Below are 9,482 nucleotides of genomic sequence, written 5' to 3' on the forward strand. Positions count from 1 at the left end.
GATCTTCAAGAACCTTATACCCATTGCACCACCAGTCGAAGGAGGTGATGGGTGGAATGTTTTTGTTGAGGCTGTTGCTAGACTTGAAAAACAATTCGAAGATGAGCCTAATGTTATGATTGAAAGACATTCTTTTCATAAGAGGAAACCGCTTGCAGATGAATCTGTTGAGGATTATATAGCGGTTCTGAGGGTGTTAGCTGCAAATTGCGAATTTGGTGCCTATGTTGATACTGCTTTAAGGGATCGATTTGTTTTTAATTGTGCAGCTAAAAAGGTACAAGAACGACTCTTAGCTTGTCGCAATCCTACCCTGGCAGAAGTAATCGATTTGGCCAAAGGGATTGAAAGATCTATTGAGTCTTCTAAAGTTATTGCTGCCAATGAATACAAGTGTACTAATGACGCTTCTGTTTGTGCTGTTCAAATGCGTAGTAAGAATAATTTTCAGTCTGGTAGAATTTTAAGCTGTTTTAGGTGTGGTTCTAAGGCACATTTGGCGAATTCTCCAGATTGTCCTGCTCTCAAGAGAAAATGTACTAAGTGTGGTAAGATTGGCCATCTTGCATCTTCTTGTAGGATTCAAAAGAAGGGTGGTAGATCTGATTCTGATGTTTCCAGTGTTTCTTGTGTTCATGATGATTTGGAGAATTTGGTCATTACTATTTATGATGACTCTTTTGACAGTCACATAAATAGTGTTTCCCTTCCCTTCAAAGCTCCCTTAGGGATAGTTCATGTTGGGAAAATTGCCTTTGAAGCTATGGCTGACTCCGGTTCGCCTGTGAGCATTTTATCAGATGTTTTCTTTTATGAGAAATGGAAAGGTGTCAAACTGGCCAAATCTGATATTAATCCAAAAGCTTTTGGTAACTTTAAGATCAAAATGCTAGGCTTCTTTGAAGACTCGTTAAAATTTGAGTCCCGTGTCATTTTTACCAAAATTTATGTCGCAATCGATGGGCAGAATATTGTTGGATGGTATGATCTTGGTAAGCTTGGCATTAATTTATGTCCTGGTACTGATCATCCTATTCAGTTGAGAGAAATGCCTGTTCACAGTATTTCTCTAGATTATCCTATTTCTCCTATTCTTAATAAGTACAAGAATGTCTTTGAAGATGTTGTGGGGGAGGTCAAAGGCTTTTCACACAGGATCAAACTTAAAAAAGGAGCTTTACCCGTACAACATAAGGTTCGCATGGTACCGTTGGGTGTGAGAGATAAGCTTAAGTCGCATTTGGATGGTCTCTGTTCTCAAGGTATCATAGAACCTACTGATAGCTCTGAATGGGTTTCGGCTATCGTTATTGCTCTTAAAAAGAACCAAGAAATTAGGCTGTGTGTAGATCTTCGATCTCTCAATAAAAACATTGTAGTAGAAACATATCCTTTGCCCAGAATACAGGAAATGTTGGCTGCTGTAAATGGAGCAAAATTTTTTTCTATTATTGATTTAAAGGCAGCGTACCATCAAGTCACTCTGGATCAGGATTCTAAAGATCTGACGGCGTTTATAACTCCGTTTGGGTTATTTAGATTCTTGAGGATGCCTTTTGGCCTGGCATCGGCTGCCAGCGTTTTCCAGAAATTAATTGAAAATTTGTTCCATGGTGTGAAGGGTGTCCAGTCTTTTCAAGACGACATTTTAATTTTTGCAAAGTATATTGATGAACACAATGTCACTTTGGAAACTGTCTTGAAAATCCTTAGCAGCAAAGGCATGACGGTGAGCAAGGAGAAATGTAAATTTCTTGTTAAAGAAATTGACTATTTTGGTCATAAAATCACTCAGGAAGGGATTTTTCCTAAAAAGGACATAATTAGTAACCTTGAAAATGCCAGTAAGCCTCAGGACAAGGATGCTTTACGTTCCTTCCTTGGGTTAGGAGAGTACTACGCCAAATTTGTTAAAGGATATGCTTTGGTTGTCGAGCCTCTTAGACAATTACTTAAAAAAGGTGCTAGATTCATTTGGACTGATGTTCATGATTCTGCTTTTCAGGGTGTCATCAAACTTATTGCCAATGCCCCGGGTCTTAAAACCTTTGATCCTGAGGGGAAGTCTTATGTGACTGTGGATGCCAGTGCTATTGGTTTAGGAGCTGTTTTCACGCAGATGGTTAATGGCAAGGAGAGAGTCATTTCATTTATTTCAAGGGCTGTTAGAGGTGCTGAGGTTCATTATAGCACGATCGAAAAGGAGGCTCTTGCCTGTGTGTGGGCTGTGGAGAAGTTGAAGAATTTTCTGTGGGGTGGGCCTTTTGTTTTGGTGACGGACCATAAACCGCTAGTCTATATGATGGATGGTGTCAGAAGTGGTAGCGCTTCCTCAAGATTGGTTCGGTTGATTGCAAGACTGCAGGAGTTTAACTTTGAAATTCAGCACATTCCTGGTGGTAAGAATTTTGCTGCTGACTGTTTATCCAGGTTGCCTCCACTTGGTGATACCCATGATGAAGTCACTGACCTGCATGCGTGTGTTGTGGCTGCTGTGGATGATGTGGAGTCTAGCAATTTTGGTATTGATGTGAGTGAATGGAATGATCATGCTTGTAAAGATAATTTATTAACTAAGGTCAAGTCTTATGTGGTTAATGGATGGCCTTCCATTAAAAATATTGAATCTTCTTTGAGGAGCTTTGCGCAGGTAGCGAACGAGTTATCCATTGAAAATGGTATTCTGTTGAGGAATTAATTATTTGTTCCACCTGGTAGCCTTAGAGAAAAGATTGTCAGGTTGGCACATTCTGGACATCCTGGTGTTTCTGGTACTAAGAGGATACTTAAGTGTCACTATTGGTGGCCTGGATTGGATTCTTTTGTCCAAAAGTTTATCGACAACTGTGCCACTTGTGTCAAGTCTGACAAGCATTGGAAGGTGTCCACTGAACCTTTGTCTGTTTGTGAGGCTCCTACTGGTCCGTGGGAAAGGCTTTCTATTGACTTTTCTAGACCCTATGATTGTCTTGGTAGGGAGAATAGATTTTTAATTGTCTTGGTTGATGATTTTTCTAAGTGGTTACATTACTCTTTTGTGGAGCATCCTAGTACTGATGTTGTCATTGGTTTTCTGGACAAGGTCTTCAGAATTGAAGGGGCACCCATCTCCATTAGGTCTGACAATGGGGTTCAGTTCACCTCTAGTAAAATGGGAGTGTTTCTTAAAAAGTTTGGTGTGTCTGCTATGAGGGCTCCTCTTTATAGTCTGCGTTCAAATGGTCAGGTTGAGAGGGCCAACAGATTTTTTAAGGAGGGGATCCAAGCTGCTTTGGAGAGTGATTTGGACGTTTTTTACTTTTTAAAAGACAAAATTTGGAGTTATCATCTCACTCCTAATACCTGTACTGGGGTTTCTCCTTTTTGTCTTATGAGAGGCAGACAAGCTAAATCTTTATTTTTACCTCCATTAACTAACAAGAGCTGTTTATCTGGAAGTTTTGAGTCCTCTATCTCTAAAGCTAGGGATAACATCACCTCTGCACAGTTGTCTGGAAAATCTTATCATGATGGGTTTCATCATTGTAAGGGCAAAGTTATAAATGTCAGTGATTGGGTCAGAATTGTTAATCCCTCTCACACTCCCAAAGGTTTGTCCAGGTTCAGTAAGCCCTTCATGGTTGAACAAGTTTCTGATTCCTCTGTTTTTCTCAAGGGCAGAGGGTGGTGGTGTAAAAGTTCTGTGGTTGTTCTTAAACCTGGCCAAGAATTTTTTTTTGATAAAAAGGGAGATGGTGAGGATGATGTCTGGTTTGATGACTCATGTGATTCGTGTTCTAGTCCATTATTTGAGGATTCATGTGACTCATCTCCTAGTCCTTTACCTGATTCTGTTTTGGATTCACCTGTTCCTGTTGATGATGCTGTTTCTAGTCCTCCTGCTCTTGATTCTCATGTTACCCCCAAGAGATTTGTTAAGTTACCCAAGAAATTTGATGACTATGTTTTGGATTAATCTTTCCTTCTCTTGTTTTACTTTTCTTTGGTTTATTTCTTTTTATTCTTTTTTTGTTTTTCTGTAAAAAGGATACATGTGGTAATATCCTACTTCTCTTTTTATGTTGGAATGTTAACATGTCATTGTTGGAATTCTTTTACCTGTAGAGTGTTACCCATGTAATGGAGAATGTGTTGAGAGAGGTGTTCTAAATCAGAGAAGCGGTTGGAGCTGATCTGATTTAGACACTTTGCTCTGTGCTCCAGTGGGTCCTTGGATTTAACCTAAATAAATCCTTACTTTTAACCTATACTGCCTCCTCCGCATCTTTACACTGATCTTGAAGCAGGCCTATGGTATTCAATCTCTTGCAAAAACTGCTTGGTTGCCAGCTATTCCTCAGGCCTCTTGCTGGACGGGCCCTCTTTAGCACGAAAATGGCGACACGCGCAAAATATCACAAAAATGACCACTCCACTGCTGGGCAATCAAGAGGACACAGGGGGGAATTTCTGGGAGACCATTTTATCACAGCTATTTAGGCACGATGCATTTCGGCGTCATCGCCTTCTTCAGATGCTGGTAGCTCAGGGTTATCCCACCTCCCTCCTTTAAATATCAAATTGGCTCTCCCATTGGTGGGAGTGAAGCTTGTCCCAAATGTTTGCTTTGCTGTAGTCCTGTGATAAAGACTTCTATACCCAGCATGCACTATGTAAGTTCCACCAGCGGGACATATTTCTGCTCAAAGTGAGCGCTGCTTTGCCAAAACAAGCAAGGGGGTTAATGCTTTGGGAGCGCCCTGTAATTGCGTGTCCATGAGCTCCCGAGTCCCCTAAATGGAACTTGGTGTACGTGTCTGTTTCCCCACTTCGTTTTCTGAAAGGTATATTCCAGTGACGATCTTCAACCTGCACAGAGGGGTAACAAGTGACATTTGAAGATAGTTGGGAGACAATAGAGTTGACTAAGGAATAATTAGTGTGACACAGCAATTGCACATAAATAGAATTTCTTTAAGGATAGAAACATACAGCATAGTCAGAGCAACACACATTTATATCCATGCACCCTCATTCTGAATTGCCCAGTGCTTGGTGCAGTAATGTTCAACCAATGCCCATAACACTGGGCGCCGAGCTCAGCATCCATGGACCTGATTTACAAAGGTAAATTTACACTTTTGTACAATGAATAAATTATTTTTGTGTACTCTAATATAATAATGTTTTATAGTAAGGGTTCAAAATGTTGCAATAATTTCATAGGATTTCTATTCATATATGTAATGCTTTTTATGTCAAACAAATTCCCTGCAGTGGCTTAGGACCTTATTATGAGTTTGGCGGTGCAGGAGGGGGATCGCCACGCTCCTGCACCGCCAAACCCATGTTTGAACCACTTGTCAGATTAGGAGTTTCCTCCTGGTGGGAGGTTACTCTGGTGGGAGGTTCTTTGGCGTACCCAGGGTGGTGCCTATGAAATAGGCACTGCAATGGAAATGTCAAAGGCATTGCTGCATTCCATGCCATGCAGGTACTGCTGTGCGTGCAAACGGGGCACATGTTGTGCCCCCCTGCGTGCATCCACATGCGGCAAGACACCAGGGGGCACTGCAGGGCCCACTTTGCTTCCTCACCGCCATGAAAAGTGTGGCAGTGATTTTCATGGCAGTCGCTTCACCATGAAAAGTGTGGTGGTAAGGAAACTCATGATATACTTGGCGGGGCCGCAGCAGCCCTGTCAAGCATATTGTGCCTCTAGGCCACCGTGCCATCGTCAGGGACCCTGGTGGTTGTGGTGGTTCCAGGGTGGCTTGATTGCCCTATTCGTAATGAGGTGGTCAGAAGACCGCCACTGCCATGGTCCCATTAGTCTGGTAGTCTGTGGACCGCCAGACTCAAAATAAAGCCCTTAGACTGGAGTGGGAATAGTCAATCTAAAACCTCCAAAGCCCAACGCATTCCCTACTGTTGCTTAGTCTGGAGTGGGTCCTGTAGCTGGCTGGCGATGCATCACGGTCAGCCCAAACTTTGACTTTGCCACGGTACAGCATGACCTAAAGTAACCTTTTTAGAGCTACTTGCTTCTGCGCGCTTTATTGCATTTGTTCCTTTAAAATTCAATATCTCAACTGCTATACATTGGATTATTGTCGATTTGGTCTTGTTTTGTTCAGAATATATTAACCTGGTTTTCTGAACCTGGGTGGTCATTCTGTGGTGTATTCATTGTGTCACTAGTAGTGTGTGTTGCATTTACACATTGCCTCTTTAGATAAGCCTGATTGCTATGTGCCAAGCTACCAGTGGGTGAACACAGGTTATCAGTCTTGTCCAAAACTAGAGTGGTGGTTCCTCCTTGGCTTGGGTGCATACCTCAGCCAACCCAGAATCTTATTTCTAACAGTAACCTTCTTTCACTTGACAAGTGGCTGTCTGGTTGCAAATGATTTGTGTTCCAATGGTATATATAGTATTCCAACTATAATGGACAGCTACATTAACCATGGGTATGCCCACTCATTAAAAGGGGAAACAACCATTAAGTCAAAGATAAGCTCTTGCTTGGAAAGGAGAGTAGCCTGTCTTTTTCAGGCTGGGTCCTAGCTCTATTAAAATGTGCATTAGTTGAATGGCACTGAGGGGGCCGAGAGGGAATGAAGATTCTGAGCTGCAGTCTATGGGAATGGACGCTATGAGCAGTGCTGGTGCCCCAGGACTGAAGACCGGTGTGGACTTCTTAGAATTGCTTACACATAATCCATTCAATACCATCAGGGTAAACAGAGGAATAATGGGAATGGGTCATGATGATGTCAAAGATATAAATAAAACTCATGGCAATGGAGGACAATGAACATGTATACACCTCCCCTTTTTGCTGTTATCAATCAATAATATCTCTGTAACAGCTGTAATCATGATGCTGTCCAGAGTTTACCTTTTCTACGAACTTGCCTTGAAAATTAACAAATACATTCAAAACAATATGTACTTTTTTAAATAAGACAATAAAAATACAAAGTTCCACTTAAAGTTCCCAATCTACCTAGCTCTCCAATGCAGTAAAGTACATGCCACAAACAAGTCAACAAGCAAATCAATCAGCAGAAGAATGGCCTAAACAGAAAGGTGAGAGAGGATGTGAGAGTGACCGAGAGAGAGAGAGAGAGAGAGAGAGAGAGAGAGAGAGAGAGAGAGAGAGAGAGAGAGACGTGACGTTCGCAGGAGCATATTAAACAATGGTAAAAACAAGGATGGTTTGGATAATTTAAAGATTCACTCAAGCTGTCCATTTTCAGTGGCTCACAGATACTTAGGAAACCTTTATATCAATTTATTGAAAACGCGACTCACCCCGGATTCTTTGAAATCAGCCAGCCTGGACAGTGATTTATGAGAGTTGGAAATCTGCAGTGAGAAAAACATCTCTTGCACCTTTCTGGGCGGTGTCTGTAAAACCAGGCTTCTATGCTATGATAAGGGAAGATGAAAATGTGATGCACAGTTGAACTAGTCCTTCACAGATTCCATTCAAGAAAGCACAAAACTAATTATCATTCCACTACCATACGAAATAGAGATGTTTATGCAACTTCTTCTAGTTCATCTACAGTATTAATGCATGTCATTATCCAGTGCGTGTGCAAAGGAGAGTATGAAAGTCAAGTAAGCGTTTTTCAACTCCCTCTTCTATGAAATCCTCAAAACATGCAAAACGAGGGTTACATTATGTTTCATGTCTGGTTAATTAAAACGCAACTCGGATTTCAGGTAGCTGGCTCCGTCCAAATCGAATATTAAATGACCTGTTCTTAGACCTGGTCACCCTGAACTGAAACCTATGTCGTGGTAGAGATGAAGTCTGACCCCAGAACGTGGGACCAAGTTAACAATTCTAGAATGTGCTACACAGAGATTGGTTCACAGTGGCATGCGTTTGATAATGTACATAGGAAGAAAAGGGTTCAATGTAAACTGTGTTATGGAAGCCACATTAACACAGAAAATTGACTTGGCAGAATTTGAATGATCTTGCTGCAAAGAGGAAGACCAAAGTTTAAGGTAAAGATTCCCCTTCAGAAGAATAAGGTCTTGATTAGTTACTACGCAGATTTTCATGCTGACAGTTTAGGGAAAGAGTCCTACAGCCAGATTCATCAAAGGAAATTCGGCTCGCAAAGGGCCAGATTCTGAGAATCTGGCACTTTGCGAGCGCTATTTTTGCATTTATCATCCCAAATGCAAAAATCGCAATTATAGAAATCGCTAAATTGCGATGAGTTGCATTTAAGGAATCTCAATTTGAGATTCCTTAAATGCAATTCATGAACCATTTAACAATTGCGAATTCGCAATCTGTGGCCGCTATTTACCGCGAAGTCTAACTACGTGGTAAATAGCGAAAACTTAAAAAAATGCACTTTAGTGCATTTTTCTAAGTTGTATGTTACACCCACACATGTCCTTTGGACATGTGTGTGAGCAACACCAGTGTACATTACCTCTTCAGGGGTGCTACAGGGTGTCCTTTGGACACCCTGGCACCCTTGAAATCGCTTCCTTATTTGTGATTCGCTATTTGCTAATCACAAATAAGGAATGACTCCCCATTCATTCCTATGGGCCTTTATTTGCAATTAGCAATTAGCGAATCGCAAATAAGGAAGCTGTAGGAATCGCAATAAATATTGCGATTTCTACATGAATCCCGTTTTGCGAGCCTTTAATAGCGATTCCCTAATAATCGCTATTTAGGACTCGCAAAACATGACAATGATGAATCTGGGGGCTAGAGAACTAAATATTGGCCATGTGTAGTTACAGTTTTTCAAAACTGAGGAAATGCTCTCCCAGGCCAAGGCTATTGACTGGGGGCTTTGTGCTGGCTGGGGATGGTCCAGCCACAGGTATGCTCTCCAGATTCCCATCTCAAGATGTCAGCCATGATATAACCACACCAACATGCGTGTCTGCATGTCGGAGTCGCAGATGTCATAATGACGGACCGGCTGGTATCAGCTCAGAGGACTGTAGATGGACCTCCCACAGCAAAATGAATGACCCTCGCTGCACGAATGGTGCTTCCGTTTATCTGCAATGGGTTCTCCATAGCCATGAGCTATTGCGCTGGCACCTAAAATTCCAGTCCCACTCCAGGAGAGAAAACCAGTGAGGAGTCCTGTCTGCTTCCATCTTACCTAGGGCTAGGCACTGTGTTGTTGGTAGCAAAACACAGATGAAGATCACAGCACAAATCCACATTTTCCATGTAATCCGAGTTACTATATTTTATTTGACTTGAGTTTAAATGTTGCTTAAACTGCTTTTCAAAGCACTCTGCAGATCAGGCAGGGGCTGGAGAGGAGTCCACTTGAACAGGGTCAGAATGCATGAAGAGGTCATGAGACCAGTGCAGTGAGGATGGCACCAGGGCCGCATTAGGGCTCAGTGAGGCCGCTGACTCAGATGACTAGTTGGGGTTCAGTCTTCGCCAGGTGAAGACATCTTCAGTGTTATATGAAAGAGGAGCAGGTCTCAGT

The sequence above is a fragment of the Lissotriton vulgaris genome, chromosome 3_1, assembly GCF_964263255.1.
Source record: "Lissotriton vulgaris chromosome 3_1, aLisVul1.2, whole genome shotgun sequence".
In the NCBI taxonomy this organism is placed as follows: Eukaryota; Metazoa; Chordata; class Amphibia; order Caudata; family Salamandridae; genus Lissotriton; species Lissotriton vulgaris.